This window comes from Cebidichthys violaceus, unplaced genomic scaffold (genome assembly GCF_023349555.1).
Source record: "Cebidichthys violaceus isolate CVI_PGR_0920_01 unplaced genomic scaffold, fCebVio1.0.p SCAF_10, whole genome shotgun sequence".
NCBI classification, from domain to species: domain Eukaryota; kingdom Metazoa; phylum Chordata; class Actinopteri; order Perciformes; family Stichaeidae; genus Cebidichthys; species Cebidichthys violaceus.
The window spans coordinates 7,585,539-7,600,803 of record NW_027176263.1 but is presented as its reverse complement, the minus strand read 5'-3'; the positions used below and the strand labels follow the sequence as shown (position 1 = coordinate 7,600,803).

General features: G+C 46.0%; 1 long non-coding RNA gene across 2 annotated transcripts; it reads right to left on the bottom strand.

Moving 5' to 3' along the window:
- Nucleotides 1-2,098: 2,098 nt before the first annotated feature.
- LOC137877772 (uncharacterized) lies at nt 2,099-15,217 on the bottom strand. 2 transcript variants are annotated; one of them, XR_011103573.1, is made up of 6 exons: nt 15,135-15,217; nt 6,055-6,335; nt 5,822-5,880; nt 5,446-5,727; nt 5,191-5,337; nt 2,099-3,143 (listed from the first exon to the last, which is right to left on the bottom strand). It is a non-coding gene; the product is annotated as an uncharacterized lncRNA (long non-coding RNA). The 2 variants fall into 2 exon arrangements; XR_011103572.1 differs by lacking the exon at nt 2,099-3,143 and having other exon boundaries at nt 3,847-5,337.
- Nucleotides 15,218-15,265: the final 48 nt, after the last annotated feature.

The following is a 15,265-nucleotide window of genomic DNA, read 5'->3' as shown; positions in this document are numbered from 1 at the left end:
CGAGCCCGGAGTCGACGGCGGTGGCCGCGAAGGCTGTCTTGCGGCTGGCACTCCTGCGGCGACGGCGGCCGGTCGCTCCGAGCCCGGAGTCGACGGCGGCGGTGGCGGCAATGGTCTGGCTTGTGTCTGGCAGTCCTACGGCGGCGGCAGCCGGTCGCTCCGAGTCTGGAGTCGACGGCGGCGGCCGCGGCGGCTGTCTTGCGGCTGGCAGTCCTGCAGCGACGACGACCGGTTGCTCCGAGCCCGGAGTCAACGGCGGCGGCGGCGGCAATGTTCTGGCTTGTGTCTGGCAGTCCTGCGGTGGTGGCAGCCGGTCGCTCCGAGCCCGGAGTGGACGGGAGCGGCGGCGGCGGCGGCAATGGAGAGACGGAGCAGAGGTTGGATGAAGGTAGGGGAGATGGAGTAGGGAGGTGGGGAGGTGGGGGTGGAGAGGTGAAGCGGAGAGGAAGGTGTTGCTATTCCACATTTCTGTCACGTCTTTTTCGTGACAGAAAGCTGAAGCACCCTGTAGCTTTCTTCTTTTCCTTCTCCTCCTCCACTTTCCTTGGATTTCCCGACCTTCTGGAGAAGAACCATCTCTTATTGTTCTTGTTCTTCTCCTCTGCTGGTTGACAGAGGTCTAGCAGGTCCTTATTGACCTCTGTCAACTCCTGGATGTCAGCCTCCTGACTCCGATGTATCTCGGCCAACAGGAGGCTCTTAGCCATCTCCGCGCTCAGTTTTTCAGTGAGTTCTTGGTTGGCCGATTCCAACTCGGTCACGATGGCTCTCCAGGTGTTGTCTCTTCGGTCCAGGACCTTATTGCTCTGGATGTCATAGTTCATCTTCCAGGCCTTAAGGTTCTGAGCGAAGTCGTCTTGCACAGTGACGAGTTGATCTTCAGACTCGTTAAGCTGCCGCTTGAGTGTGACGATCCTGCCGTCAGCGACCGTGAGACTCCGGTGTAGACGGGTAGCTTTAAGCACACCATCATGGAAACGTCGACAGAAATCCCACTTTGCAGAGTCGGACTTCTGGTGAACTGCTTCCAGGTCTCCGATCTGCTGCTTTAGGCGCTGGATCTCCTTGTTTGCTTTACCGAGGTCCATCTCAAGACGGTTAGTCTTCAGAGGTCTAGCGGCCTGCGGTGGTGAGGAAACGTCGGTGGGAATCGGTATCAGAATGCAGGTGTCCTTGCTAGTGACCCTGCGCTCGACGTTGTTTCGGATATCCATGACTTTATCAATTGCACCAACAGACGTGTCTTTAAAAAGACTGATGGTTTATCTTGAAGCTGAGTCTTTAAAAAGACTGTTGGTTTATCTTCAGTCTTTAAAAAGACTGTTGTTGTGTCTTTAAAAAGACAGTTAAATCTGTTCTCTCTGTTAAATCCTCCGTTTAATCCTCTCTGTTAAATCCTCTGTTCAATCCTCTGTTAAATCCTCTGTTCAAACCTCTGTTAAATCCTCCGTTTAATCCTCTGTTAAATCCTCCGTTTAATCCTCTGTTAAATCCTCCGTTTAATCCTCTCTGTTAAATCCTCCGTTTAATCCTCTGTTAAATCCTCCGTTTAATCCTCTGTTAAATCCTCCGTTTAATCCTCTGTTAAATCCGCCGTTTAATCCTCTCTGTTCAATCCTCCGTTAAATCCTCCGTTTAATCCTGTTAAATCCGCCGTTTAATCCTCTCTTTTCAATCCTCTGTTAAATCCTCCGTTTAATCCTCTCTGTTCAATCCTGTTAAATGCTTTCTGCTCACTTCTTTCTGCTAAATGCTCTCTGGTGGCTGGATGACTGTGAAGAAATGTCTCTTCATTTGAAGCCAAACAATCCATCTCCATGGATACATATCATTTCTGTGTGTGTTTTTGTTTGTTTGTTTATGAATTGGCTAACACTGAGGACACCTGTGTTTACATGTACGAGTCTGCAGCTACAGGATGTCAGATAATGTTGAAGCACTTTAACGTTTGGATCTGCATGAAACTCATCAATATGAAACATAAAGTGTGTTTGATAAAAACTAAATCCACCAGCTTTTTTTAAGCAACTACTGAGCCTTTCTATAAAGAATGAAACTATACATTTGTGTTTTTAAAGATATTTATTTTACTGAAGGTGAAGGTGACAGATGAAGGCGTCGATAAGTACAATAGAAATGATCCCTTCACATCACAGGACATGTTATACGGTCTGCATGTTTTTCATGAATCTGTTTTCACAATAAAACCCTCACAAGTAAGAGAGGAGAGGAGTTTATCACAACATGAAACAAACAAGCAGAACATCAATGTGTTTGTGGAACAGCCGTTATATATGTATATACACTATATTATATTACGGACATTTAGCAGACACTTTTATCCAAAGCGACTTACAATTTAGTATCTATCTACACACCGTAGATGCAGCTAAGTGTCTTGCTCAAGGACACATTGACATGAGACTAGTAGAGACGGAGTCGGGGATCGGACCGCCAACCCTCTGATTGAAAGGCAGCCCTGCTCTCCACTTAGCCACGGTCACCACAATATATTATGACCGTTATGCACTAAATTACTAATACGAAGTCCCTGCATGTGTAAACATGTCAACAAACCTGTCAGTAACAGATCTAAGCATGTTTAAGTAAAATGCATATAGTACAGTAAAGAGTATAAATGTGAAACACGACTTTATAAACATGTAGTCATTCAGGTTCAGAGTGCTTATGATAAATATTATTAGTGATACAAATAGCCTCGTTACATTTTGAACTCTACACATCCTGAATAAGAGCAGAGAATGTCGGCTCGATCTAAGAACCACAGTTGTGAAGATGGTGAAACCTTTAAAAAGGACAGATGACAGTCAGGAAATGTAACAGCTGGTTCTCTGTAGGTCGTTTTGTTTTAGTTTTTAATGTTTCCTGTTCTGGGAGAGAGTCAAGCAGGGAAACGTGCTGATGTTGAATTGGATTTTAAGAAACAGATAAATAATTGAATAAAAAAAGAAGCACACGCACGCGTGACTTATTACATTATCTGAATTTATCCCCAGATCAGCCCAAGCTGGTTGTAAAGAAGAGCCAGCTGCGGACCCTGCAGACACTCGGGTCAGTACCAGAGTGGAAGAAGGACGACCATCAGCAGGACAGCGACAGTGAGGCAGACGTGGTCCCATCACCTGGCAAGGAGAAGAAGGAGAAGGAGAAGAAGAAGAAGCGAAAGCAAGCGGAGACAACAGGAGAGCAGCGAGACAATGGAGACTTGCATCAGACGGTTAATGAGGAGACACTTGCAACAAAAAAAGAGGAAAAAAGACAACAAATTTGGTGAGTAATTAACCGGTTAAAACATTTCATCAATTTAAAAACATTGTAGTGTGGAGAAGTATTCATTGGATTGATAAACAATAATGTTGATGTTCACAGTACTTAAATATGAGATAATATCCAAATGTTTTTCTCCCTTAAGTTAAAAACAACATCAATGGGCGAAAACAACGGATAACCAAATGATCAAATCCAAACCAGAAGACACGGAGAGACTGAGCAGACAACAGTGAGACATTACAATCAATGTAGAAAATGCATCGTTACAGACACGCCTCTTTAGTTCAGCTTTTTCTCAAAACATTAACAAGGCTGTCCCTCTACACCGCCAAAACGGTAAAAAGAATTTAATATCCTTCACATTTCTTGTTGGGGATCCACACCTCCCATTATCTACATCATGTATCTGCTGTACACAGGGAACACCTTCCATTACTCTGCTGAAGAGTGATGCAGGCGATGCTGCTGCGCTGTGGGTGTTGAAGTGATGCTTCATTTGGCTGCTGTGAGGAGACGGCTTTGTTAATGTCAGCAGTTTGGGAGAAGATCAACAGTTTTGACTGCTTGTGCTCCTATTACCTAAAAGATCTGCATTGGCACTGTGTTGATTTCACGTACAGGTGAGCCGCTACTTTTAGTTTAATTAAAATTTGTTTGAAAATATAAACGGCATCGTCTCTGCAGGTCCCGCTTGGTGACGGCTCTGTGGACATCGCCGTGTTCTGCCTCTCTCTCATGGGAACCAACCTGGCAGATTTTCTAGCAGAGGCCAACCGTGTGTTAAAGAAGGGGTCAAATATGTCACAGTGATTCAGTACAGGCACGGCAGGTTTCTTTGGTGCATGTATAGGACATATCTGGATAACTGATTTGCACATTTGCTGTAGGGGTGTCCTGAAAATAGCAGAAGAGACGAGCAGGTTCCAGAACGTGCGGAACATCGTCTGGGATTCAAGATGGTGATCAAGGAGAGACAACAAACGAGGGACATCGGGGACAGAGAAACACTTCCTTGTTCGTCTAGTTTCTCTTTTTTTTTTAAATATAAAAACAAAGTGTAGATAAAATAAAATGGCTCAATATCCAATCATGAGAACCCTGATGAAGCAGACGGTTAGTCTCACATGTAAACACCTTAATTTTACACTTTTGTTTCCAGCTGTAAAATCTTAAACATCGAAAAATATGCAATAATATTTATTGTCATGAAATCAGGATTCATTTTGTTCCTTTTTAAAGGCAGTTTTCTCAAAGAGGGAATAAGCGGCTGGAAGCTGCATCTTTCATAATGTTTAGAGGTTGTGCTGCTTTGGGCAGGAAACCTCAGGGAGAAAATATGTTCAGTAAACTGGTTTATTGTTGGCAAAAAACAGACTTTTTAAAATGTATTAAAGTTAGACGTACATAATTTAAACAGCTCAGTCTGAAGATTTGAACCAACGATGTGTTCGTCCATCTCTCACATGTTTCTGACTTCCTACTCTGTTTACACCTCATCTGTTCCTACACTTTAGACAGAAATGTTCAAAATTGCACCCAAAATATGAAGTTTCAATTGTTTGCTAAAAGGCTCAGTAATTTCCTCTTTGCACATTAGTTTGCAGATTTAAACACATTTGGTCTTCTAGTGAGTATTTGCAGCAGAATATGTGGAGTTGATCCAAAAAAACAACAAAAAAAAACTACATTACAGTTCATGGGATTATAGAATCTCTATAAACTCATACTTTAATGTCAAAGTTATGCTGGGTGATGTCCATGATGATACATCTCCAGGCTGATAATTGTTATCTCTGGGTGTAATAGCTCCTATAAATTGGGCGAACATTTCATTTAGTGCCGTACACTGTGAGTACAGCTGCATCCTCATCAGCTGGCAGACAGAGGAGGACACATCACCTTGTACAGATGAGGTCGTACTCTGGCACGCTGCCTTCGACTCGGAGCAGCACTCTCTGGTTGAGAAGATTGTCCTGGAGAGCCAGTGTGTGAGTGATGGTTTCACCGCCGTAGTGGCTTTGCAGAGGACTCTCACAGAGGAGATATCTGAAGAAAAGTCAGTTTAGCAGTCAGCTGAATGCATTTGTGTGAATCACTACTTTTGGAGCAACTGAAGTATGCAGGTGCTCGTAAGAGTATCGTTTCTAAACTCACGCTATCTGGGGACGTGAAAGGTCTTTTTCTCTGTGGCTCCATGATCAAAACGATACACACAGGTCAGGTCCTGCCCCTCATGAAGGGCCAGAGGAAACTGGTAAGTCAGCCTGGCTTTAATGCGGCCCTCATGCTCTGAGTGCAGGGATGTTTGGCCTTTTGCAGTTTCGGGAAGGACCCAGGAGAGGTCAGCCCCGACACCCTCCCCTCTGCAGTCACTCACTGCCAGCCAGGGAGGAGAGTCCTGCCGTCTCACCAGAGACACACTCATCAGAGGGACTTCTGAAAAAGACAACAAGGGGACAGGAAGGCGATGAGCAGCTGCGTGAGTTTGTGAGTAACAGAGAGCAATATCGCAAAGAAAGAAATAACGTACCGTGCACAAGAATGTGTATTGTTCTTTTTTCTGGTGCCTCCAGGCTTGGATGCTTCTCTCTGCAGGTCAAATACACCTTTGTGAACTCGTCACCGTCTTTCCACTCCGTTGCGTCCAAATAAACTCCAGACAAATCCGCAGAATAATAAAGCACATCTCTGTTCTCCTGTAACGTCTACCTCATGAGCATCAGCAGAGTTATTTTAAAAAGGTGAAACATTGCTCATACTCACAAACAGACGGCAGTGTTATGACTGATGACACTTGGTGTGTAAATCTGGGGCGGTCGGACACACGAGTGACATTACGGCCCTCATACACTGTTGCAGGAGGACGACCGAGCTCGTCTGCATGTCTGAGTCTGTGTTGTCCTCTCTCTGCAGCTCTTCGTCGCCGTTCAAAGCCGAGGCGATGTCAGCGTCAGGTCTCCATCCAGATGAAATGCACGAGACCACCCTGAACTCACTTCCTCCTCGTTGTACCATCTCTGCTTTAATGCTTACATGTGGCCTCGCTAAAAGAGCAGGAAGAAAGGCAAGAAGAGTTATTCTTTCTCCAGGTCTGATGTTTTTCATTCAGCTGTGGTAACTATTGTGGTAACTATTGCAGCGATGCAGCTGGATCGCAGTCAGGGGCGCCCTGCCATGTGCATCAGGAGCATGTTAACGCACTTTTGACCATTTTGTGTCCAGGCTAACTTGGGGCACCTGTGGGACCATTATTATAAGTGGGCCCCATAGAGAGCGACAGTAGAGACTGGCTCAGTGGAGAGAAGGGTCGATCCCCGGCTCCGCTAGTCGCATGTCAACACTTAACCCCAAAAGTAGCTGTGCCTACGGTGTGTGAATGTGTGCGAATGTTAGTTAGTCCTGATCAGTGTATGAATGGGTGAATGATGACATGTAGTGTTAAGTGGTTGAAAGGAATAGAAAAGCGCTATACAAGTACAGTCCATTTACTGTGACAAGCATGGCTCATCACATTCACTACTTTCACCCCCTTAAATCACAGAGATACATTTTTGTCATTATTAATGGAGCACTAATGACAATTGTGGGGTTAGGCTTAGCAGACGTAGAAATGATAACTGCTTACGGCCGACCACCCAGCCAGACCTGCTGCCACTGAAAGTAGAGTCTCTTGAAACTTTCACTTCACTCCTCCAACCCCCACCCCCTCCTCCTACTTCCTCCCTTCTCCCTGATGATTTCGCCAACTTCTTTGACAAGAAGGTAAACAATATCAGATCCTCCTTCTCTCAGCCCCTCTCTCCCTGTCCAATCCTGCCCCCACAGCTCTCCCTCCCATCTCCACGCCCCATCTTACCCTTTCTGGCTCCTCTCTCCCCTAACGAGGTCCTCAACCTTGTTACGTCTAACCGCCCCACCACGTGCTCCCTTGACCCGATCCCTTCCCCTCTTCTTCAGTCTATTGCGACTGAACTCCTTCCTTTCCTCACCCACCTCATCAACACATCTCTTGTTTCAGGATGCTTTCCCACGGCCTTCAAGACCGCCAGAGTCACCCCCCTTCTGAAGAAACCATCACTTGACCCCTCTGATGTCAAGAACTTCAGACCGGTTTCTCTTCTACCCTTTCTATCCAAAACACTTGAACGTGCTGTCTTTAACCAACTGTCTTCCTATCTCCACCAAAACAGCCTTTTGGACCCCCACCAGTCCGGGTTCAAAGTGGGTCACTCGACAGAGACGGCCCTCCTTGCGGTGACAGAGTCGCTTCACGCCGCGAGAGCTAACTCTCTCTCCTCTGTCCTGATTCTCCTGGACTTGTCTGCGGCGTTTGACACTGTGAACCATCAAATCCTCCTCTCATCCCTCGAGGGGATGGGCGTCTCAGGCTCTGCACTCTCCCTGTTTGCATTCTACCTGATGGGTCGATCCTACCAGGTGACCTGGAGGGGGGCCGTGTCGGAACCACGCATGCTAACTACGGGGGTTCCGCAAGGGTCAGTCCTGGGCCCCCTTCTCTTCTCGCTCTACACAACATCTCTGGGTTCTGTTATTCGCTCACATGACTTCTCCTACCATTGTTATGCCGATGACACCCAGCTGGTCTTGTCATTTCCCCCCGGTGACACCCAAGTGGAGACGAGCATCGCTGCGTGTTTGGCTGACATCTCGAAGTGGATGACGACACACCACCTCAAGCTCAACCTAGACAAAACTGAGCTACTGTTCCTCCCGGGGAAGGGTTGCCCGCACCGGGACCTGTCCATCACCATTGATGATACCGTGGTGACGCCAACTCGGACTGCGAGGAACCTGGGTGCGACCCTGGATGACCAACTGTCATTCTCGGCAAACATTTCATCCGTTACACGCTCCTGCAGATTCCTGCTCTACAACATCAGGAGGATTCGTCCCTTCCTGACTGACGAGACGGCGCAGGTTCTCATCCAGGCTCTTGTCATCTCCCGCCTGGACTACTGCAACTCTCTACTCGCCGGAGCCCCGGCGTCGGCCATCAGACCTCTGGAGCTTGTCCAGAAAGCTGCAGCTCGCCTGGTGTTCAATCGCCCCAAGTTCTCCCACACAACTTCCTTTCTCCGTTCTCTACACTGGCTACCTGTAAGAGCTCGCATCCAGTTTAAGACTCTGGTGCTAGCCTACAGGGCAGTGAAAGGAACAGCTCCTTCCTATCTCCAGGCCATGGTCAAGCCTTACACCCCCGCCCGACCACTTCGCTCTGCTGCCTCGGGACGATTGGTCGCCCCGTCGCTCAGAGGTCCTGGCGGCCGATCGACCCGGTCACGGCTGTTTTCTGTCCTGGCCCCACAGTGGTGGAATGAACTTCCCACTGACGTCAGGACAGCGGAGTCGCTGCCCATCTTTCGGCGCAGGCTGAAAACCCACCTCTTCAGGAAGTGCTACCCTGAGCCTTCCACTTAGCGCTTATTGTTTTCATACTAGCTTGTTGCACTTATTGTATTCGTACTACTTATAGCACTAACTGTTTTTCTTGTTTCTGCACTGTACTTTGGCTCTGAGTTATGCTCTGCTTCATGCTCTTAGATGCTTGTTTGGAAAAGGAAATGTACTTATGACTTCTGGTGACTAGTAGTTCTTTTGATTACCAATGTTGAATGCACTTATTGTAAGTCGCTTTGGATAAAAGCGTCTGCTCAATGACTGTAATGTAATGTAATGTAGAGTCGAGAGGGAGGAGAGCCAATACAGACGCTAAGCTAACTCTGCTATTCCACCGCCCAGTCTGCAGGAAAACTCAGGCTAACTCATCAACCAGAGACAAGTGGCCACACAAAGACCTGGTTCCATTGTGGATCAAGCTGCACTTGACGGGTGGAGCACAGGACTCTGTATGCAGGGAGACTCTGTTTGCATCATTGATGCTTGGTGCTCAAATACAGTCAAAGTTGATGGGCAAACTATTGGACAGTTGATGTTTTATGGTCAAGATGTCGGCCATATTGCCCAGAGAATTGATCACTTCAATCATGTTGCTCATCGCAGCCACACATCTACCTGTAGGCTATTATAAAGAAAAATGTGGAGCCAGCCATGGTTACGCGCGGATGAAAGCATAATTAATCAAAACGACATGTTTGATGTGCACATGAACACAGGATGTTCTGTTCTCTTACAGCAGTCTGATGCTTGTTGCACTGTTGTGAATTGTTTGATTGTATAATATAATATTAAGCTGTATAGTGTGAAAAGCATAAAACAGGAAGTGCTTTTACTTTGAAGAGCCGTTTTGTAGCATATGTGCTTTTTGATGCTAACCTAGATATGATTTATACGTAGAAAGCCACATGTCGAATGTTCACTTTTCTAACACTGCAGTTCCAGACAGTAAAATGGTCCGTTCAAACCAGACGTGTCTTGGTCCTCATTAGAAGCTCCACTTCACAACATTTTGGTGCCGAAACCTGGGAAGTCAAGACTGTGAGACTTTAACCTTTTAAAAACGAGGCCTATTTGCAGGCCTCAGCTCGAATAAAGATAAGAAATACCTAATTAATTGTATAAAAAAAAAAAAAAAAAAAAAAAAAACAACTTTTTTTATATATTTTTGAGATGAGAAAAATCATGGAACTATCAGAATACATGTTACTGGTTCACATAAGATAAGGATGGAACACAGCAGAACTTGGAAAACTCAAAAGCTCGATCTTGAAAAACAGCACTTTTAGGGTATTGTTTTTTGGAAAGTATGGGTATCCAAGACTTTTAATATGCTGGGCTCTTAGAACAACTGATATAGGCTCTATATACACAGCTATACATAGATACAGTGAAACATTTATGAAATATAGAGCATTTCAAATTAGAAAACTGATCAAATACTCCAATATTTGAATAAAAAAGTATTTTTTAAATTCAAAAACACTCTATATCACTTCTATGTATCACTCATGATGTTCATTGAATCAATAGACCGAAGATTGGACCTTTTTTGAGTGTTTTAAGCTCTTTCTATGCCCTTTTTAGTTATTTAGTTTAAGGTCAAATCCTGCTTCGACTCTCTGTTCAGGGCTGTATCTCAGCCCCCCCTTCTCCGATTTTCACCATTGAGACATCCTTCGAACCGTAGGAGCCAATAGAATTGCCTGGAATTGAAAGCTAGATGATTGACAGCACTATTAGCCAATAAAGCTCAAAAAGGTCCAGCTCTGAAATCTGATTTGCTGAGCTTCCAACCCTCCCAAGAATCCGAGGAGTGTCGGAGAGACACGAATCGAACGGATTCACACGGAGCACCAGCAGCTGGACAAACATGCGTTGGAAGTACGGAGATATTCCATTTTTTCGCTGAGATTCGACCAAAAGTAAGTACAATATTCGATGAAAGCTGTGTGACTTTTTGTGTTCGAAGCTGAATATCTCTGCGATGGTTTACCGGGGAGAGAAATGGAAACTATGTCCGTAATCTCCGTCAGGCGCTCGTGCTTTTTCATGCTGCATGTTCGTAGGTAGCACGTTGCTAACGGAGTGTAGCAGCCTTTTTCTCCGGTCTGTCCCAGTCATATCGAGTATGATTTATGATATTTTGTTATTTGTTTGCTTGGCTGATGGGAGATGTGTTTGTCTCATGTAGAAGTGACCTAGTTCATGTTGTTCCCAGGACGCTGAGGTTTCTGCAGAACTATAACATCACTATATTCGTTCTTCGTGGGTTCTCTGCCAGTTACTTTTAACACAAAACTCTCTAAGTTTTGATGTACTCTGCGTCCAAATGGGGGACCCTCGGGTGTATCTGGTTTTAAACTTCGACGAAGTTGGAAGCTAACGCTGGCTAACCCTAACGCTAGCTGGAGAGATGGCCACACAATTTGAACGGATGAAAAAGAAGCGTAAAACAATACGCTCCTCGACAACGAAGCTGTTAACTCACATTGAAGAAGAGGTGAGCAAAGATGTGCCAGACTGTGAGAGACTCCGTGAGATGTTATCAATATTGTCTACAAAAGAAGAACGTTTATTTGACTTAGACAAAGGCATTGAAGACGGAACGGAGACTGATGAGCTTGAGTCAGAGATTGCAACCGCTCAGGAATACCAGGACCGCATCCTCACATTGAAAACCCGCGCCAAAAGATCCATTCAGAGGGCAGAGGAAGCTGTGAGTGTGCGGGTGAGCGATGCAAATTCAAGTTTAGTCGGATCGCTAAATAAGCGGACTGTCAAACTGCCTAAGTTGGTGATAGAAAAATACAGCGGAGAAATAAGCCAGTGGCAAGAATTCTGGTCACAATATGAAACGGCTATCCACGACAACGACACACTGTGTAAAAGGGAAAAGTTCACTTACCTGAGATCCTATCTGACTGGAGTGGCTGCAAGATCTGTGGCAGGACTAACTGTGACAGATGATAATTATGATGCCGCAGTACAACTGCCTCAGAGCCGTTTTGGAAGGAAGGACATTGTAATAAGTGCACATATGTCCAGACTACTAAACTTGGCTCCTGTGAAAAGATCATCAGATGTTGTAGCTCTCAGGCACCTGTACGATGAATGTGAAATACAGATCCGAAGTCTAGAATCCTTAGGGGTTCACAGCGACACATATGGCTGCCTGCTATGCCCAGTACTGCTACAGCTCATACCAGAAGATATTGCACTAGACTACACCCGCAAGTCAGACTCCAGTGGCGAATGGAAAGTGCTTGAGCTCGTCCAGTTCCTGCAAAATGAAGTCCAAAGCAGAGAGAGAGCTCTTCATCTCACTAGACCAGGTAACACACAAAGAGACTTTCCACCAAATAACAGATCGTTTGGTAAGCCAGACCCCGTTTCTGAAAACAAACCTAAAAGATGGAACGTGCCTTCAGCAACAGCTTTGCACACAGCAAGTAATGTTTGTCAGACCTGTGTGTATTGTGACGGTGTCAACCATAAACCCGAACACTGTCCAGACAGTTCTGTGGCTGCTCGCAAGGAGAAACTGAGAAAACTGGGAAGATGCTACGTGTGTCTTGGTCCAAAACACATAGCAAAATTCTGCAGAGTCAAGGGTGTTTCGTGTGCCTTGTGCCATCGCAGACATCACCAGTCAGTTTGTGATCAAAGTGAAGCTAAGCCAGATGCTGACAGCGGTGGTACAGATGCTGTGGTATCTTCTGTGTCCAGCACAGTGAAACCGAGAGCTGACGTTCAGAACACAGTGTTGCTCCAGACAGCCAAGGCATGGGCAGAAGCCCCAGCGGGGAGGAAAAATGTACGCTGCCTGTTAGACGGAGGTAGCCAGAAAAGCTTCATTCACGAAGATGTAGTTAAAGCACTAAAACTGCCAGTGGTCAGACAAGAGACGCTGAACATCCACACTTTTGGGTCCACTTCTCCTGTCACTGGACGTCGCAACATCGTGAGAGTGTCACTGGAAAACGTGTGGAATACACAGCAAAAAATTGAGATTGAAGCAGTGGAAACCCCTCAAGTGTACACGGCTGTGATAAAGGTCCCCAGCGAACCTGTCCAAGAGGAGTTAAAGAGAAAAGGTCTTCAACTTGCTGATTTTCCACCAGAGGGCACTGAGGATCCAGAACTGTCAGTGTTAATAGGAGCAGACTATTACTGGCGAATAGTGACTGGCAAAGTTCAGAGGATAACAGAATCACTAGTAGCCGTTGAAAGCAGCTTCGGATGGGTTCTGCAGGGTCCAGTTACCACATCCAGTGTAACCGATGCCACTTGCATGCACATCTGCCTAGAGGAGGACACTCAAATAGCCAAGCAACTACATGCTTTCTGGGAAGTAGAGTCACTGGGCATCGTTCATGAAAAAACCCAGAGCCCAGAAGAAACAGAAGCTCTTCAGAACTTTGAGAAGACTATAAAGTACAAGGATGGCCGCTACAGAGTTGAGTTGCTGTGGCGACCTGACAGACCAGATCTCCCAAACAACTTCAGAGTTGCAAGGAGCCGATTTGAAAGCCTCAAGAGGAGACTGAAAATGGATGCAACACTGTACACAAGGTACTATGATGTCATACAAGATTATCTGCAGCAAGGCATCTGCGAGGATGTACCAGAGCACACCTCAGTGGCAGAGCAAACTGAGGCTGTGAAGTACTACATGCCACATCATGCTCTTCTTCGAGAAGATAAGGTGACAACTAAACTGAGGGTTGTATTTGATGCATCATCACACGAAGAGAGTTGCCCCTCCCTTAATGACTGTTTACTGGCTGGGCCCAACCTGAACCCAAATCTGTTAGATGTGCTGATCAAATTCAGACTCCACCAGATAGCCTTTACGGCAGACATCACCAAGGCTTTCTTGCAGATAGAACTAGCAGAAAGAGACAAGGATGCTGTGAGGTTCCTGTGGCTACATGGACCTCCAACCAAAGACTGTAAAAATGAGCTGCGCATCATGAGAATGAGTAGAGTGGTTTTTGGAGTGTCACCCAGCCCGTTCCTGTTAGCTGCAACAATAAGAAAACATATTAAGCAGTATGAAGCGGAACAGCCTAAAGCAGTGGAGGCACTGAGAGAGTAGATGATTTTATCTCCAGCTCATGTGATGTGGATGAAGCACTTCTGCTTACTTAACAAAGGAGATTCTTTCTCACGCCGGCATGAACCTGTGCAAATGGGTGACAAATTCACCAGACCTGAGAGACAAGTGGACAGGAAGGGGAGTGGAGCACACAACAGACACAGCCATTTGTGGAAATGTACTGAAGGTGTTGGGGGAAGGCCGCACTGAACTTTGAGGAGCTGACAACCATGCTCACAGAGATAGAGGCTGTGTTGAACTCCAGGCCGCTTTCCTATGTACATGAGGTTGCATCAGAGCCACAACCACTCACACCCTCTCATTTCTTGGTTGGGAAAAGACTAACTTCTCTACCGCCAAAGACTATGCTGCCACCGTCTAAGGCAACTAACGTGAGCCGAGAGGACATGGGCCGGAGATGGAGGTACCGGCAGAGACTCTTAACCAGCTTTTGGAACCGCTGGAAAAAGGACTACCTGATGGACTTGAAATCAGCTCACAAGTGTGAGACACCCACACCCACTGTGCTGAAGGTAGGAGATGTCATCCTGATTGGAGAGGACAACACGCCCAGGCAGAACTGGAAGATGGGCAGGATAAAAGAACTGTTCCCTGGGAGGGATGGACTTATTCATTCCTGTACTGTTCATACCTCTACAGGCAGTTGTTGAGGAGACCTGTTCAGTTGATATATCCATTAGAGATAAGTTAAAGTAATGGGCTGAGTAGTAATGAACAGCTGTTCATCGGGCGGGAGAATGTTGTGAATTGTTTGATTGTATAATATAATATTAAGCTGTATAGTGTGAAAAGCATAAAACAGGAAGTGCTTTTACTTTGAAGAGCCGTTTTGTAGCATATGTGCTTTTTGACGCTAACCTAGATATGATTTATACGTAGAAAGCCACATGTCGAATGTTCACTTTTCTAACACTGCAGTTCCAGACAGTAAAATGGTCCGTTCAAACCAGACGTGTCTTGGTCCTCATTAGAAGCTCCACTTCACAACATGCACAAAATGTAACAAGCGGATCTCCCATGTGTCATTTTGTATTGACAGCGTGTAACATCACTGCAGTAACAGAGAGCAGTGTGGTGCACTGTGCTGGCTCTCTTCATGTACACTTATCTCCTGCACACAAATTATCAAAAAAGGGGAAATTAACTGACTTGAATTGAGGCCAAGAACTATATCTCGTACTCACAAATTCGTAAATTGTTGCATATCGCCTCATAATTCCAACCAGAGCCGTGGCTCTGCACACCAGCAGTCAGATGAGAATCACCCACTAGGGGAGGGAACACAAACACAGAAACATAAACTCACCTCCAACAAACTGAATGCCACCGGCGACGCGGCCGATTGTACGTGAGATGAGGTCAGAGATGCAGCAGCCCATGAGAGCAGTGGGGGCCACCGTGCAGATCCTCCTCTCCAGGCTGGGGATGCCGAGGTAG